This window comes from Clavelina lepadiformis, chromosome 4, assembly GCF_947623445.1.
Source record: "Clavelina lepadiformis chromosome 4, kaClaLepa1.1, whole genome shotgun sequence".
In the NCBI taxonomy this organism is placed as follows: Eukaryota; Metazoa; Chordata; class Ascidiacea; order Aplousobranchia; family Clavelinidae; genus Clavelina; species Clavelina lepadiformis.
In genome coordinates, this window is record NC_135243.1 from 5,244,636 (window position 1) to 5,261,532 (window position 16,897).

The following is a 16,897-nucleotide window of genomic DNA, read 5'->3' on the forward strand; positions in this document are numbered from 1 at the left end:
GTAGAATGGTACATAAATCAATTAACTACAAAGAACAACACAAAATGATTGGAGAGTGAAACTTCACGCTTAACTTCACTTGCTTAACTTAATTTCAAATGAATCATCAGTACATTAGGATTAATGTATTTACTAGAGATCAGGAAACTGAGACAATGCAAGTAAAACATTAAAATGCTAGTTTAATTCCTTATAGCAACCAAAATCGTTTTAAAATGAAAGTTATTAAAGATGGGGTAAAACAAAACAAGCACAGGGAAAATAAAAACAACTGTCTTTTTTTGCCCCAACACATTGTGTAGTTTTGGGGTAAAAAAAGACAACATAGAATAGAATGAAAGGTTAAAAGCAATCAAAATTGAAGTACTGGAGTACAATCATACTAAAATATCATGTAGATACACATAAAAAGATTGTGATTGTCAACCATCGTTTTCGATCCACAAAAAGTTTTGTAAAGAGCAAAAAAAGTTTTTTTGGACCGTTTTTGGGTCAATTTAGTGATTTGCATAGTTCCTGAAGAGTACTTACCTCTAGACCTGTATTGTATGTTAAAAAACTATGCAAATAAATGATGTTTCTAACCATGCAAAGCTTTTTCAAAAAAATCATTCTTAGGGGGAGTTGGGGGGTTGTCCTTTTTTACCCCAAGTACCCCTATGTTTTTTTTGCCCCAACTGACTATATCTATACGTAGCAATGCAAATAACGTGTCTTTCGCTGATTGGCTGATATAGCGATATAAAAATTTAGGCTTGGTTCAAACATGAGTCTTTTCTTTTTTGCCCTTCTGGCTTTTTCATTATTCAATTCTAGTGATAGCTCTATTCAGATGTGAAGCGGTGATGGAATTGTTTTGTGATGTGACTACAACTATATTTTGGACAATATAACAATTTAGACTTTATGAGTGTTGTGCTAACCTTAAGAAATAATCACAAGTAGCATACGCAACGGAGTCAAAGATGAAAATAGTCAAGGAGCTCTAAAAGAGAGACTAAAGCCTTTCGCCTTAGGCCAACCTAAAACAATTCACATTGCCATCCCCACAAGGCTATCCCAAAACAGTCCATAGATGCTTTCCTCATATCCGCTATTTAAACTTATCCTAAATCCGTTGTGGACGCTAACGCAAAAATCGTCCGTTTTAAGCAGGGCTTCAGAGCAGGCGTAAATTTTAAATTGCTCCAGCTCCGGAGCTCTCTTTTATCATAAATTAGCTCCAGCTCCGGAGCTCATTGATACCACTGCTCCGGCTCCAGCTCCGGCTCCATTACGTCACAAACTGAGGTTTAAGGATGAAGGCTCAATTTGGAATATCTATCTCAATGGGTCAGTCAGTAGTCAGTACCATCGGTTGCAGCTATGAACATGTGACTGCTCTGCTGTCAAATCCCCAGTAATTCTTAATTTTGTGAAGGGTTGCTCTTAAATGATGTGAATTCAGCCAATAGTAGTAGAATAGTAGCATAGCATCTTATGAAATACAACGGAGCCGGAGCTATGTTTCAAACAACTGGCTCCAGCTCCTGCTCCGGCTCCATTTGAATTTCACGAAGAGCTCCAGCTCCGGTGAAAATGCACGGCTCCGGGGCTCCAGCTCCGGCTCCAAAGCCCTGGTTTTAAGTGTCCATGATCAATCTCGAAACCTCTGCTTTAAACTTATCCTACAACCCGTCCATGGCTTCATTGCAAAACAACTGATTTAAGATTATTTCAACAACCGTCCATGGACGGGTGGTAGGATAAGTTTAAAGAAGCAAGAACTTCGATTTTTCGTAATGGTATCCATAGATGCTTACGCAAGAATCATCCATTTTTAACCGTCTATGGACGATCTGCGGATTGCCTCGTGTCCAGCATGTACCCGGTGCCGGTGATTTATTCTTAACAAGGATAGCCTGCAGCAAATGCGAATTTACGAAACATGGATGAATTTGTTTGCAACCAGTTAATGGAATGGAGCTTTTAGGATTTCATTGGTACATTTAAAAGTAGGTAAATCATAAAATAAGTTTAGAAAAAGATGAAATTGTTTTGTGTAGTCTTAATTATAGACTTAACATGAAGTAATGATATTTTTTGAAAGATTTTCCTTAAAGAAATACACAGCAATAGGCTACAGCATAAAAAATACTTAATTTGGAAAACATTCATTTGAAATCTTAAACCAGTGGAAGTTGTATTGTATACCGTAGAGCAACATATTTCAAAAGAGTCCTTTTTTCTGATCGACTCAGAAACAGTCAAGGAATTGATAAAAACAGTTGGGGAAAGATAAGTTTGTATAAAAAAGTTGTACAATTTTCGACAGTTTATCGCTTCATTGTGTAGTTTTATTTTCCAATGACTACTTTGCAAGTGATAAGTTAATGTAGCCTAGCTATATATAAAAAAAAAAGTTAACAAAATAGTAGCATTTTCAGTTAAAATAATTATGAGTGAATTTTGGAAAATTTAAAGATTTGGTAATTTATCTGATATTATAGCAATCACTGAGTAACAAAAGTTATTGGCAGAAATTGTGTAATCTGTTGCGGTAACCATTGTATATCTATTTCAAAGTATGTTTCAGATTACAAATGTTTATCATTGCCATAATGTAATTGTTCTTAACTAACATGTGCTATAATTAACATTTGATAGCTCTTTCTTTGAGGCTTCTAGGGCTACTATATAAACGATTTTACCCATGGAATAACCATAAATTTGCATGCGAACAAAAAATTTGCTGAAGTCTAGCTCAAAGTAATGGACCATATTTGTACATGTTTCATTTGCAGCAGTTTGTTGCTGCTTTTTGCTTTAACAAAGAATTTCAGATAGATGCATAAACTTGTTGATGGACGTGATATATTAAACTATAGTCAGGATTGTTGTTTAAGAGTATTTTTCCAACTTTAGCTCTCTCAGAAAACACTTCTTAACTTGTCACGTTGAGTCTTCGAAAGAATTAATCGCTGAGACCTCACAAGAAATACATGCAGAATACCTCAATCAATCCTCATATAGTTCTACAAGTTCATTTGCACAGCCGTTTCTTGTACAAAGTTTCGGTGATAGCATGTCATTGCAGAACAATGATACAACAGCAAGCTCATTTTTTGAAAACAGGAAAATTTGCAAATGCAGCTAATTTTATTTCAAAGTTACATACTAATGCTTTCGTTACAGAGCATATGGTAAGAAGAAGAAATACAAGCCCACATTGCAGTTTAGAACGAAATGAGTTACGCACTTTTCTTGATGACATTGCTATGTTTTGTGCACAATACCAAAATGTTTTTCAACGTCTATCAACTCTACATCAAGAAGAATGTGGATGTTTCATACGCCCAATGGCGAAAGTGTTAGGCCAAAGGATAGATTTTGTCTCAGGTAAATCTAAATCTGGCTCTGGCCTTTCCTTGATGTTGTCAGCTCGCATTTTCCTCTGATGTTCTGGTCTCGTTTTATCCACAATAGTACCTCAAGGTACTATTTGTGTCTGATAATTCTTCGCAGTGCTTTGTCCGTTGTTCTCAGTTAATAAACATGAGTCAAATTTCCTTTTCCTATCCCTTTTTTTCTGTTTATCTTGTGAGTGAGGTGGAAATGAAATGAAGCGGTCTCTTTATGCGCAGCCGGTGTTTTTTTGTGAATTTATGCGCAGAGTAATGTCGTTCCAGCATCACCTCTCCTCTAATTCTGCCCACAGGCGGACGTATTTAGTAGGGCGTGTCACAAAGAGTTATTATTTGAGAATCAAGGAGTCATTACCATCGATGTCTATTCACCAGTTGGTGCTGCTATGAGGCATTCAAAAACTGTACCTCTTCCTAGCATTTCTCATTACACTTTAGTTGAACAATTGCGTACGTTGAAAAACAAATGGGTATATACATGATAGCATTAAAGACTAACTAGATAAAGTCATTGAATGTGGTAGTCATGATTAAAATCCCATCATTTCTTTTTGTAGAATCGGTCTGCTGAATTGATTTCTGACGACTTTAAGGATCTTTTTTTGTTGTTGAAGCGTTAGGCTGACATATCTACTTTAAACACTCAAACTTTATCAATTCAGTTAAATTTAGGTATGGTTTAAGCGTATACTGAATCATATCATACTCTGTGTTGCTTTGGTTATAGATGACTTCTTTATCTAGCTGTGTTAGCAGGCAAAGCGGCCACGACACTGATGATGATGATGATTAAATGCAGCAATAGTAATGCTTGATAATTGTGATGTTTTATTCAAAATTATGTTTAGCTAAAATTTGCCATTTGAAATTAATCGTTGCTCTGGTTATAGATGCCTTCTACTGTATCCAGCAGTGAGGGTGACAGTGACAGGAACGTTGCATCAAGTGAAAGAGTGGTGAGTAATGCTTGATAATTATGATTTATATATAAAACCTTGCGTTTAGTTAAAGTTTGGTATTTACAATTCCTTCTTGCTCTGGTTATAGATGCCTTATTGTACTATATCCAGAAATGAGAATGGCAGTGGCTGAAATACTCTTTCAAGTGAATTGGGAGTAAGTACGGCCTTAAAATTTTGACCCAAGGGTTTTTATTTCAATTTTGTTAGAAAATTTTCCAGATTCAACAAGACTTTTGCAAAATATTTCCCAAAACTGATGGATATGAAATGCGGCTGAATTGGAATTATTCAAGGATTGTGATTATCAGCAATATTTGTACAACACAAACTATGTCAAAGTACAGTAGGCATAGATTTACAAGAGTGTATTAACTAGCTCTTTTGGCAGAGCGCTTGAGGACAGCGGCATGAGCTTGTTGCCCGATTTGCTATCTTCTGGCACCGTGAAAAGAAATATGCATGGCAAAAGATGGCGGCCAAGCTCTGCAGAAAGCTGAGCTGCATTTTTTGATTTACAAAAGGTATGGGATTAATGATGAAAACTTTATGAAACGAAAATCTGTTCAGCACCATTTCAAATAAAGTTCATTAAAGAGTTTGTTTGTTTTTAAAGGTGGGAACAATTCTTCAATATGTTTCACAAAAGTGAACTGTTGGAAGAGGTTGGAAGTACCTGGTAGCCACAGGTGGTCATGTTTGGGCCAAGTTTATTCTAACCAAAGCAAATATTTTGCTTGGTGAATAACGCAAAATATGAGTGCCCATCTGTAAGCAGGGCGGTGGAGCTCTGCTTTAAATCATTTTTGTGTTTAATGCAGCGTACCCGGCATGTGCCGAAAATGCATGGTATTTCATACAAAAATAGCTTGATGGAATTAATAGTTGTTGTGATGGTAAATAGGGAAAGTAAGTCACCAAACTAAGGGGCACTACCATTTAAGCAAATTAACTAAGCGATAAACTTGTTTAGTGTTGCATCATCACATGTGGCGTGTCAAATACAAACTTTCGTATAATCACTGAACAGTGTGTTTTTTGCAGAAAGTGTATCATAGACTACTGGAGATATGCTACTGAAGCTTACATTTACTCAGGCAGTTACAATCATGGAGATTTGTTAAAACGATCAATGATGAGTGTACAAAGCACAGTCTAAAGTGTATTTTTGGTTGATTTTGTAGGTTCAAGCAACCATGTTGTTTGGTATAATTGACATTAATACAACCAATTAGGTTGGTAAATTTCTTCTACCTATTGTCTCGTCTGGACATACAGTAGTTGGTAATCAAACATGGGTAAATAAAATTAAAATTTTGGTGCTTACTTGCACCAATTATTTTGTAGAGTGTAGCAACTTAGCCTACACGACATAACACAGCTTTCGATAAACGTTCCCACAAGAAATCCTTTATTAAAATAAAAGCCCAGAAAACGAAAAAACAGATAATTGTGAATATATTCAGCACACACTTGCTCCGCGTTCTCCTGTTGTCATATTATTCCAGTGACGACGCTTTAACATGTGCAAACAGCCCCCCCCCCCGAATTAGTGGCCGAAGCAAGATATTTCAAGATCGACAAGTAGTAAGTTTAGTAAAAGTGAATTCCGTTGTTACTGTGGTGTATTTTTTTTGTGGTTAACGAGACGCTAATGCAGTGTAGGGCAAACTGCGGCTCTCCGGCATGTTTTTTGTGGCTCTTCTAGTCGAATCGTAAAATTCCAAAAAATTGTAAGGGCTACCAAGAGTCACGTTTAAGAACGTTTCTCTCTTTTTCTTTTATTTAGGCCAGCATTTCGTTTATGACGTAACAATAAATATAGAATCCGAAGAATTAGTTAACAGCAAGTCAACGCAACTTAATTGTTAAGACATTAAGCTTTAGCTCAGTTTAGTCTACTTAAATAGACTGCAAAAAAGACATCTAATGCTAGCAAGTATAGTTTTTAACAAAGATGGGCAAACTGCGGCTCGCCAACATGTTTTAGTGGCTGCTCTAACTGAATAGTAATATCCAATATTGTTCATTATCGATGCATTGTTTACTGTATTTGTATTGATACTACGAATTTTGCGGCTCGCTGGTGTTTGTAGTTTTCCGCAAGAGACTCTTTCGTTGAACAAGTTTGCCCACCCCTGCTCTAATGTGATGTTTTACTTTATAAGTGGCAATATATGTTTTATTACCTGAAAGACGTCGAATTAACGTAATGTCGTGTTTAACTTGAAATACATTTGATTGGATTAAATTCTTCACACTGTTTACTGTACAGCACAGTAGCCTACAGCATGGTTAAGGTTTGACGGGAACGCGTTTAGCTAAACAGTACCATTACCAGAATAATTTCACTATGGTATGAGAAATTCCATGAAATCGACAAGTTATCTCGCCATTTCCATACACGATTCAGTATTGGTCTTAATGGTGTTGGCCTAATTGTATTATCTTAAATAATAATTTAATCTGTATCATATTCCTTTGGTGAAATTAACATGGACGTAAATTTTGACGTACCTATATTTGGGGTTATCAAATCTGCAAGACACCTTTCATTTGTTTTGTACTTTTATTGAAGTAAAAACTGTATGCAAAATAGCTGTGTTTGAGATAGGTTACTGAAATGATGCGCGATAACGGATAATGACTTACTATGATGCAGATGCAGGAATGTTACAGATTTCATAATGAAAATTAAAAGTATTCTTTATGCATGAAACTTCTATCCACCCTCAACACAATAACTTGTGTTTGAAGTGAGATTCTTCGTGGTGCATCGAAAAGCTGTTGACAGAAGATGAAAAATTCATGTTTTGATAACTTACTTAACGCAAAGTTTCGTAAACATTCTATTTCTTTCGTTAGAAGCATAAATAAACATTTACAAAACACTTAAAAAATGTAATGGACTATACTACCTTATTAGTTAGTTAGACACAACTTTCTTACCTTCGAATAAGTTTGCTACTTGCCTAACAACGCTGGAATGATTTGTACCTTCGATTGTCAAAGACTTGTCCTACACAAAGTTTTACAAAATTATTTTTTGATCATTCTCGTTACTTAATGATCTCGTTGACAAAACTTTATAAATCTGTGATCAACAATACTGCATTTAAATTTATACTGAAAAAAATACATTTAAGTTGTATAGTGTACGTATATTTAATGTTCAATATATTAAAGCAGTTTACACTGATGTACCTGAATAAAATATATTAGAACAATAAAAGTAGTCCCAAGTGAAACTAAGATCGACATACAAATTTGTGTGCGACGGTGACAACACCACTCACAAAACCCGGGAAATGAAACTGTCAACACAAACATGTTTATGTATAATTATAGTTGGGAAATTTGTGGATTACACAACTTAAAACATTTTGAAAAACTTACATTCATCGTTTTCGTTACCGTAAACATTTTCTAGTGGGATGTTTTCAGGCATATTGTCAGTGCTAGAAACTAAAGTGTATGGTCAAACAAAACTAAGATTCTGCACTAAAAAATAAAATATTCAGTCTGTTCATTTGGCAAATTTTCCATGTTTTTATATGCTCTTTCTAATAAACTTTATTAAACATTAAACGCTGAAGCAGAAACTATATGACTTATGATATGAAAAAAGGTAGCTCAAGAACCCACTGACGAAAGTTTGTCATCGCCAGACCACAGCCAAGCAGCTTAACAATGAAGTATAAGTCTGTGATTTACAATTGCAACAACCGCACAGCACGTGCCTCGCTGATTGGCAAGCGAGAAGCCCTGAAGGGGATCGATTCAAAAAGGCTGGTTTACACTTCACTGATCAAGAACAAGAAAATTTTTTTTTTAATTTTTCGGAATTTCAGGATTATTTTTTTTTGGATGGAGATTATATTGAAGTGTTGTATTAGTAAACAAACATCCCAGTTTACAACTAACGATGTTGAACAATTAGAAAACGATTTTATCGTCTATCGCATCATGCATCAGCTGGACTGATGAAGATAAGTGACTGTAGCATAATTTCGTAACGAAAAATATGCTGAGTGATGAAACAATGTTTCAAATTTTTAACATTTTCTCGTAAATTTAATTTTTAGTTTGCTATGGAAGATTGTCTTCTTACGTAGTTTTAGTTGGCTACACAGGTACAAACCAAAATTACAAAGAGATGTGCTTGCAAACTTTTTTGCACTGCCGTATATGGAAATGAGCTTTCCTTGTTAGTATTAATGCTACTGGATGTTTTATGTATAAGAAAGCGCAAGGTTTGCATCCTGCTGTTTCCAATTTATACTAAAACTTTAAAAACTGAATCGATTTACCTTCGGTTTTGCTGGAGTCATTGAAACAATTTTTAGCAAACCAAAAATCGTGATGAAATATATACATAAAATTTTAGAAACTTTAGAAAATTTAGTTTAGAATTTGATTAAATTTTTAACTGAAATAAACCCAAAATAAGCTTAGATTTTTTTAAAGATTTTTTTACATTTTAAATTAATAAACAACTTACCAACATCGTTACAATCATGATAACGTCATTAAAAGGCATTTAAAAATTGTACAAACTGTATGTATTTTAATCCGAAAAGTCAATTTTCTGAGGTTCGATGTAGGAAATCTTTAGATCTAAAAACTCCTCATACAATTAAAGAAAATTGTTCTGCCTGAAATGTAGTCATATTCATATCCAACCAAATATTTTCAGTTATAGCTATAAGTGTCCAAAACGTAAATTTTAAAATAGATATTGAGACAACTTTTGGAGAAATGAAAACTTTTCACTGATCTTGATTTTAATAAGTTTCTGACATTTTTGTCTGAAGTCTGAGTAGTTGTTCATAGTCATTAGTCGCTGGACGTTATAAATCAACAATTTCTAAATTGTTTTTATAAAGCTTTCTCTGTCCAAATTACACTTGTGAGTTAAAACACGTCGTATGGCCAAGCTCATTGCATGCTTTATTTTATAATGAGTGCTTGCAAGTAGTTTTTTATTGTTCTTTTACATTCATTAAAGCGTTTTATTTCTGCTCTGCTGTAGTTCATTTAATCCATCGCCATAACAAAACTTCAAAAATGCTTTTTTGACAATATGCTTGTCATTGCAATCCTTGCTACCTTTACATGAAAGGCACATTTCGCCATAAATTTCTGACTTTTTCGTTTATTTGATTATTTTGTTATCCTGTACTTCACAATTAGAAACAAGTTTGAATATCTTTGATTGCTTTTTATAAAGTGACCTTTTATTTGATATTACAGACCTTTTTTCCAAGAAGTTTCATACTGTGGACAGTTTGCAAATTCGAAAATTCTAGATTGTTTCTATGTTTTAATCAAAATGTTTTGGGATTTGTACTGTATGTTATTAATGTGACGTGAAATAGATGCCATTAAAGAAATCGGAACTGAATTTTGAAAATAGGATTCGCTACAGATTAAAAGTGTTTAAATTTCTCGATTGCCGTTTAGCAATGAGATGTAACAATTGTGTGCAATAAATACTATATTTCATAACAAAAATTTACATCCCGCTTGCGTAGATAGTCTCCATTGAGCAATTTTTTTTCTTTGATATTCCAATGAAGTTGCTGTAAACATAAAACAGCTATTTAATAACCATAATGCTAAATATACACCGACTGCCAAGACAAGTCGGCATGTACCAATCACGAAGCAGCAGGTCGAAATGAAAAAGTAGGCTGACCAAAACGGAAAAACTTGCCAGTATGGTATTTATGAACAATCTTGTCAAATACCAGCTGAAAAATAACAAAAGGTTAGTTTGTGGACTTCTGTGTTTGTATTGGAAGGACTTACAATAGTGTACAAAATATCTGCTGGTCGTTAAAAACTTCGCTTTCGCCATTGTTTGGTAAAGCCCATAAACTGAATTTAGACATTATTGCTCCAAGCAATATTAGATGATTTGATAAAATGGCTAAAAGGTAAAGCAATAATAAATGGTTTAGTGAAACAAAAAGCAAAATGAAACCATTGCAATCCTTAAAGTGGTCTGTGATGGTAAATTACGTAAATCTTTCATGAAATCTTTCACCATCACATGGTTGTTAGTACGTATATGCATAAACAATTTGTCAATACTACTTAGTGGTAAACTATTTATTACGTAAATGTTTTGTGATTTATCTAAATGCTAACTACGAACATCTCCTAAAGTCTACATGCAAAGTCGTGATCAATCCAAAACAAATTTCACTAATTTACACTTTCAACCACACTTTAATGAAAGGCGTCCGTCATACTAAGTTCGAAATTTGCTTTAATTTTTTCAGCATATTTTGGGATAATTATTTTTGCACCAAGTACACCATTAAAATATATCATAATTACTTATTATAACAATACTTTCAGAATACTTTTGGACATTTTTTTTGAAATATAGGCAGGGTTGCCATACCGTCCTTATTTCTGAGATTTGTCCTTATTTTAAAGGTCTGTTTCTTAGAAAATATTTTTGTTTTTATTTCTAAGAAATGTCCTTCTTTTCACTTGCGTCCTTATATTTGTCTTATTTTTAGGTCAAAGGAGTCCATTTTGGGCATTTTGGGCATTACGGCACCTTTCGCATACCACTTTGTACCAAATAGATACATAGATTAAGAACTTGCAAATATTGTCTCGTTCTTATTTAAGTTGATTCTTCTGTTTAAGGTACTATTCTTCTTTCGTTTTCTAGTCGTTCTTATTTTTGAGTCCAGACCGATGGCAACCCTGGATCTTACTTGCTTTATCACTGGCCCAGTTCACTCAAATATTTCTGCATTCTGTTAAAAAGGCTGCAAATATCAACCCTTTTCGCTGTATGAACATCATTATTGATATCTATAGCCCACTTTGCGTAAACAATTGTACAAATTAAAAGCTAAAACTGACGTTTTTTGTTTTTTTTAGCTTTACTAAACATTTTCAGCAATCTACTGACAAAGCTTGTTGCTAATCCAACCCACGTATGCACAATGTATCACTGAAGTGAAGCACACCTTGCACAAATTAGAACATCGCACACGAAATGCGCCGCTGACTGGGATAAGGTCGGTGAAAATGAAGGCTTGTCCATGGGACATTTTTTTCTGTCCCATCCCATCCTATCCTATAGCAATTCATGCCTGTCCCATCCCATCCCAGCCCATCCCATGGGATGCCCATCAAAATACAATTCAATAAATGTTATTAAATTTATGGAAATTTAAGTCTAATGTCTATTAGAATTGACTACATGTACAAAGAGAGATACAAAACGACAAAATTTATTGACTTTGTTAACTTTAAAGTTCAGAAAAGTTGTCTATCTATGACAATTTATTATCATTGGTACTCATATTCCGAGTCATGGGAATTGCTTGCAAAGTATTAACAATGCTTGTTCCTATTCAGTGGTTTTCACAAACGGTTTTAAATTCGGGCAATAATACATAAAATATCAAAGACAAGAAATAAAACTGCGTGAATCAATTGAAACTTGCCTAAGGCTCGGAAAAAAGTCTTGCTCAAATTTAAGCAAACTTTACCTTGTAAAACAATACAGAATATTTTGCACGTAAGTTGTCTGATGTCTGTATGTCTGATGTTTCCGTGACGTGAGAAAAAGAAAAGCTTTAAACCCTTATAAGTTTTTTTGTTTGATCGTTGTTTCTGTGCAATTCTTCGTTTGCTATCTATATTAGATATTAACTTAAGAACTGAGCAACCGCTGAGTCGTGTTGTCATCTGTACATTCTAGAATACGCACGTACTGTAACAATATGTAGTCTGTTTTATTCAGTGCCAACTGTATTTTCGTCTTTTGACGTCACTACTTTAGGTATTTTACATGTGCGTGTTTTATCCTTAATTTCTTTGTGCGTTCATCACTGTTTTAAGTATTTCGAACTTTCGTGTTTTTAATTGCTTGGCCGTCCGTATTTTATGGAGGCTTGTCTGCATCTCGCCTATATGTGATTGGTGCCGTTTGCGCAGGGGGTCGATTTGTAATTAAGTTTTGCTCACGTATTGCGGTGGCGAAGAATAAAAGTCAAGACTCTCTTTGTACATATTGCTTTTATAAAAATTTCCCTGTTTGCAAGTAAAGGCTTTTATCAATTGGCATCATTCGAATCAAATTACTTCACAATCCAGCAAACACAGTAACCGGTAACGTAAGCAAGTAAACAAGATAAAGGAAGAAAACTATAAAATGAATAGACATCAGAAATGAAATGTAAAACCAGTTTCTTAAATATTCTTTAAGTACTAAATCAAATCCCTAAATATTATAAGAATTATGTAAATGTAATTTATTAAATAAATTAAATACTTATGTAAATGGAATTTTAAAAAGCTCAAACCTATTCTAGTTTTAATCAAGCATTAGCTCGATGTAAGATTATATATAAATTTGCCAATAGTTTGAAAGGATAAAAACATTCTCTATCGAAGTTATCTGAATTAAGAAGACTACGCTAGACAGAATTGTTGTAGTACACATGATATGATTCAAAATAGCGAGTTTTCAAATTATTTGGAACAAAATCCTACACAAAAGCAAACAACAGTTACAGCTAAAACTCAATAAAATAAACACCACTTGCAAAGCTACCTGAATAATATTACAAGTTTATTTAGTTTTGTGCAAAATGCCATTAAAGTAAAGAATGAAGTATGTCTTAAAATCAAGTCCAATAACTTTTCACCTAAACATGTCAAAAGAACAAAATTACTAGTTTTTTGTTTATATTGTTAGTAAGTTTCCGGAAGGAAAGTTTAAACTACTACAGTATCTCAACCAATATGGTGCAGTGAAAATTTTTTGTTTTTAAAAGTTTTATTGTGTAATGATGGCCGACACGTGATACGCATGTTTTTTGTTAAATTTACAACATTTCTGAGACAGCTGTATTACTTTTTATTCGCCAATAAATGTAATTTACTTTACCAGTATTTCATTAGCCTAAATAGTTCAAAATTAGATAAAATTTTTAAAATTGGAGCACATCAGCTCGCTGGTGCCATTGCCGGTGCCAGAGAAAACGAGATAGGCCTATTGTGCAATAATTTGTGGTCTACGTTCACTAATTTTCGATACGATTTGAGGATTGTCACATCACAAATACTATGTTTTGCGTGGCGATGTTAATCAAATCTGTGTACAAATGTGCGCGCTGTTTTGCACAAACAAACTCTGGTGTGGACGTGACGTACGCAAACAAACAATTTTAAATCCTCAAAAATCCTTAAAAATATCTTCTGGTGTTCAGTGGAGCGTGAGACCAGCCTTGCGTCAGCGGACAGGTTCATTGACCTTTCTTCAGTCAGGTGCGCATGTGGTGTGTGGCGTTGAGTGAAATTTAATTCCTCATGTCATTTAACAATGTTTTGTTTTTCGACATTGTTTTTTATATCTGGAAAAGTCGTGGCTTTACCTTGTCATTATATTTGGCTTCGCGTTTCGTATACAGTAAAAATATTGGAATCAAGTGAAGATACTGTATATCATTTAGGCTGTAAGCTGTAAGCGTTTACAATTGTTTTTTTTCATTAAACTGTTTGAGGTTGAGTATTTCTAGTCATGCGCATTATTTGGTACAAGAGTGCAATATAGGCAGACATTCTCCTTGCTGTGCTACTGGCAATATCTTAACCAAGCGCAAAAAATGTTTTCAGAAAACAGCTTTATTTTTGTTTTGTGTTGATCTAATTTAAACTCCAGATGTTTCACAACGACGAATCGAAAGACGAAAAAACTCATAAAAAATCTAATTCTGGTAAGAGTCTGTTAGTTTTTTCTTCAATTCCCCATTTGACTCTCTTTGTATTATTTCACAGATCAAAAGACCTCTTTCAATGAAACAACGTTACAGAAGTTTGTCTGGGATTATGTATTTTCGTTTCTCATATTGATAGTTTGGTACATAATTTTCGCAATGATCGCAGAAAAGATGAAGGTTTGCCTTTTCACTAATATGCAGCTTTTAGTGTTTATTGGGTGCTTTTTTTTCATTTGACCAAAAGGAAAATGTGCAGGAACAACGATATAATTTTAAATAACTACATGTTATACCAAATAATAAATTTTTACTCAGGAGGATTCTGTAACAACTGAATACGGCTACGAAATCTGTACAGTCCAGAATTTCTCATGTAAGTCTACAGTATCAAACCACTTTTATAATTTTTCTGGAAATAAACATAGGCATAAGGCAGTGTGTCTTAAAGGAGGCTTCAAAGACTTAAAACTGAGATCTCCATGTTTTTGTTGCACACCTACGTAGAGCTTTAAAAAACCTGTTTAAACCAAGCAGAAGGCTGGTGTTAACTTTTAGCCAGGGTATTATGCTAGCAGTTGGCGTGCTTCAATATCCAAGGTCGCGTGCAGAATTATGCTAAACATTAACATGAAAGTAGCTAAAATTGGATATTTCGACCCAAAGTTTTAATATTTATTTTGCGCTACTGTTAAAAAAGTTTGAATCGTGTTTTTTTTGATGAATGTTTATGGAATAGTAGTCCAAAGCATACTAAATTGACATGCAAAATTTCACAGAGCCCCATGGAGGATTTTAGAGTAATCATTCTTTTTGTAAGTTTATTATACAATGAAACGAATAACATTTTATGTCATTTTTTGGTCTTGACCCTTCCTTGAGGATCTAATCATAATGTAAATCACTAAATAAGGAATAAACTTGATGTGTTTTTATCAACAGCGACAATGGCCACTTCCAATTCGAAAGAATAAGTTTTTCGTCAACAGAAAGATTTTTGAATATTGGTATTTTAGTATATTGGTAGTAATAAACACTGCATACGATTTGAAGTTTATAGCAAGTTTTTGTTTATTAAAAATACACTCTATTCATTATACAAAGCAAGAAAACTTATTTAAGTTTGCAAAGTTTATAGTCTATGAAGTTTGAAGACAGTGTATAGTGTATCTGAATTCATGTGTAAATTGCTTTCTGCGAGGTCTATAATACAGTAGCTGTTATACAACTAAAATCAAAAAAACATTAATTTAACATTAACGCTAATAATTTAAGAAATTGCAGGATGTAACATAGCAGTTAATAAGCCGAAATGTTATATAAGCTCTTTTTAATTATTTGATTCGAGTTGAAAAGGTTGAACATTTGCATAGAAAGGTGGGAATAGTGAAGCTCAACAGTCTTTGTAACCTTATACGAACTTTCATGTCTGCATTTCCATTAATTGTTTTCATCACCGTCACTTTAGAAATCATGTTTTTTTGCCAAGAGGGCGACTCATCACATTTTTCCCCCTATCTCAATCAGAAAAACGCCCAATAATGTTGTTTGACATTGGTTTAAAAACATGTGCTCTTATCAAACCTAAACCTGAGAGATAATAACTTGGTAGGTGAAGTTGAGTATGAACGATATATTTATTAATCTTATTTGTAAAACGTAGCCAAGGTTATAACTTAAGAAGCAGCTTTTGAATTGTTAGATAACACTTCATTGGAAAAAACGCATTGAATGGATAAGGAAGTTTGCATGATGTTTATTTAAAAATTGGTAAGAAACAGTAAATGAAAACAATATTGGCGTTAATATTAGCCACAAACAACGTAATACTGGGAATGTTGCGCATGCAGAGTTTAATAACGGATTTTTGAAATATCCTGTTCCTATAAACATTTATCTACTACCGTGTTAACACGTATTGTTTCGTCAAAGATCTCATTAGTGAATAAAAAACCTGTTGGAATGAAATAGAAAAAAGAATATACATTATGATTGGTTCTACAGAATTAAGATGTACGAATTTTTTAAACATATTCTACTTTCATAGCAAACAATCGTAGACTTAAATCATAGCAAACATAAAAGTTAACTCATTTCACAAACTTGCACATTCATTCTACCAAAATGTGTTCATCACTAGACTCATGTTGAATCTAAGATTAAAAAACTTGCATGGATGAAAGAAAGATGACGAAATAATCAATTTGTCGAGATAATCATTAATGACTCAAGCCAAGAATAAAAAAACATTGAATTTTACATAATAATGCCGAGACAGAAAGAAAAGTGTTGATTCAAGTAAATTGACCAATTAAACACAGCAGAGTTAGACAAGTTCTACTGCGACCCCTACTTATACCAAATTGTAGCTAATATAACTAATGTCTTAATGCAACTAATTTCGTAGCTGCATTAGCTATACTTTTGTCACAATAGTTAAATTTTGATATTTAGTAGCTACTCTATCTCCATTAGTTACATTTTGGCATATATGCTGTAGAGTGGTCCGTTCTCCCCGTTCGTCCATTAAGCAAACTGATCAATTAACCAGAGGAGAGTTAAGCAAGTTCTATCGCATGTATTTCGGTGCTTTAGTTTTAATAATTGTTCTCAAAATTTTTTTATTTCAGTGAATTTCTTGCCTTCTGTCATTACAATAGATGGTACACATTTTTCTGAAGTTTTTTCATCTTTGTACAGTATATCTAGGCGTAGACAGATATTGTAGTTCCACGTTTATTTGTATCAACGCAGCTGGTTCTGGCTGAAATGTTGTAAC

The 16,897-nt window shown here is 33.7% G+C and overlaps 3 long non-coding RNA genes across 20 annotated transcripts; 2 read left to right on the forward strand and 1 right to left on the reverse strand.

Moving 5' to 3' along the window:
• Positions 1-822: 822 nt before the first annotated feature.
• Positions 823-5,379, forward strand: LOC143452311 (uncharacterized). Of its 18 annotated transcripts, none has more exons than XR_013114997.1 (7): positions 823-1,994; positions 3,175-3,378; positions 3,962-4,076; positions 4,158-4,208; positions 4,295-4,360; positions 4,452-4,887; positions 4,980-5,379. It is a non-coding gene; the product is annotated as an uncharacterized LOC143452311 (long non-coding RNA). The 18 variants fall into 18 exon arrangements; XR_013114999.1 differs by having other exon boundaries at positions 4,755-4,887; XR_013114996.1 differs by having other exon boundaries at positions 4,161-4,208.
• Positions 5,380-6,930: 1,551 nt separating this feature from the next.
• On the reverse strand, positions 6,931-7,866 carry LOC143452777 (uncharacterized). The gene is made up of 4 exons (XR_013115097.1): positions 7,760-7,866; positions 7,568-7,677; positions 7,313-7,382; positions 6,931-7,147 (listed from the first exon to the last, which is right to left on the reverse strand). It is a non-coding gene; the product is annotated as an uncharacterized LOC143452777 (long non-coding RNA).
• A 6,136-nt stretch (positions 7,867-14,002) lies between these two features.
• Positions 14,003-15,307, forward strand: LOC143452727 (uncharacterized). The gene is made up of 4 exons (XR_013115094.1): positions 14,003-14,118; positions 14,180-14,298; positions 14,437-14,494; positions 15,061-15,307. It is a non-coding gene; the product is annotated as an uncharacterized LOC143452727 (long non-coding RNA).
• The last annotated feature ends 1,590 nt before the right edge of the window (positions 15,308-16,897 follow it).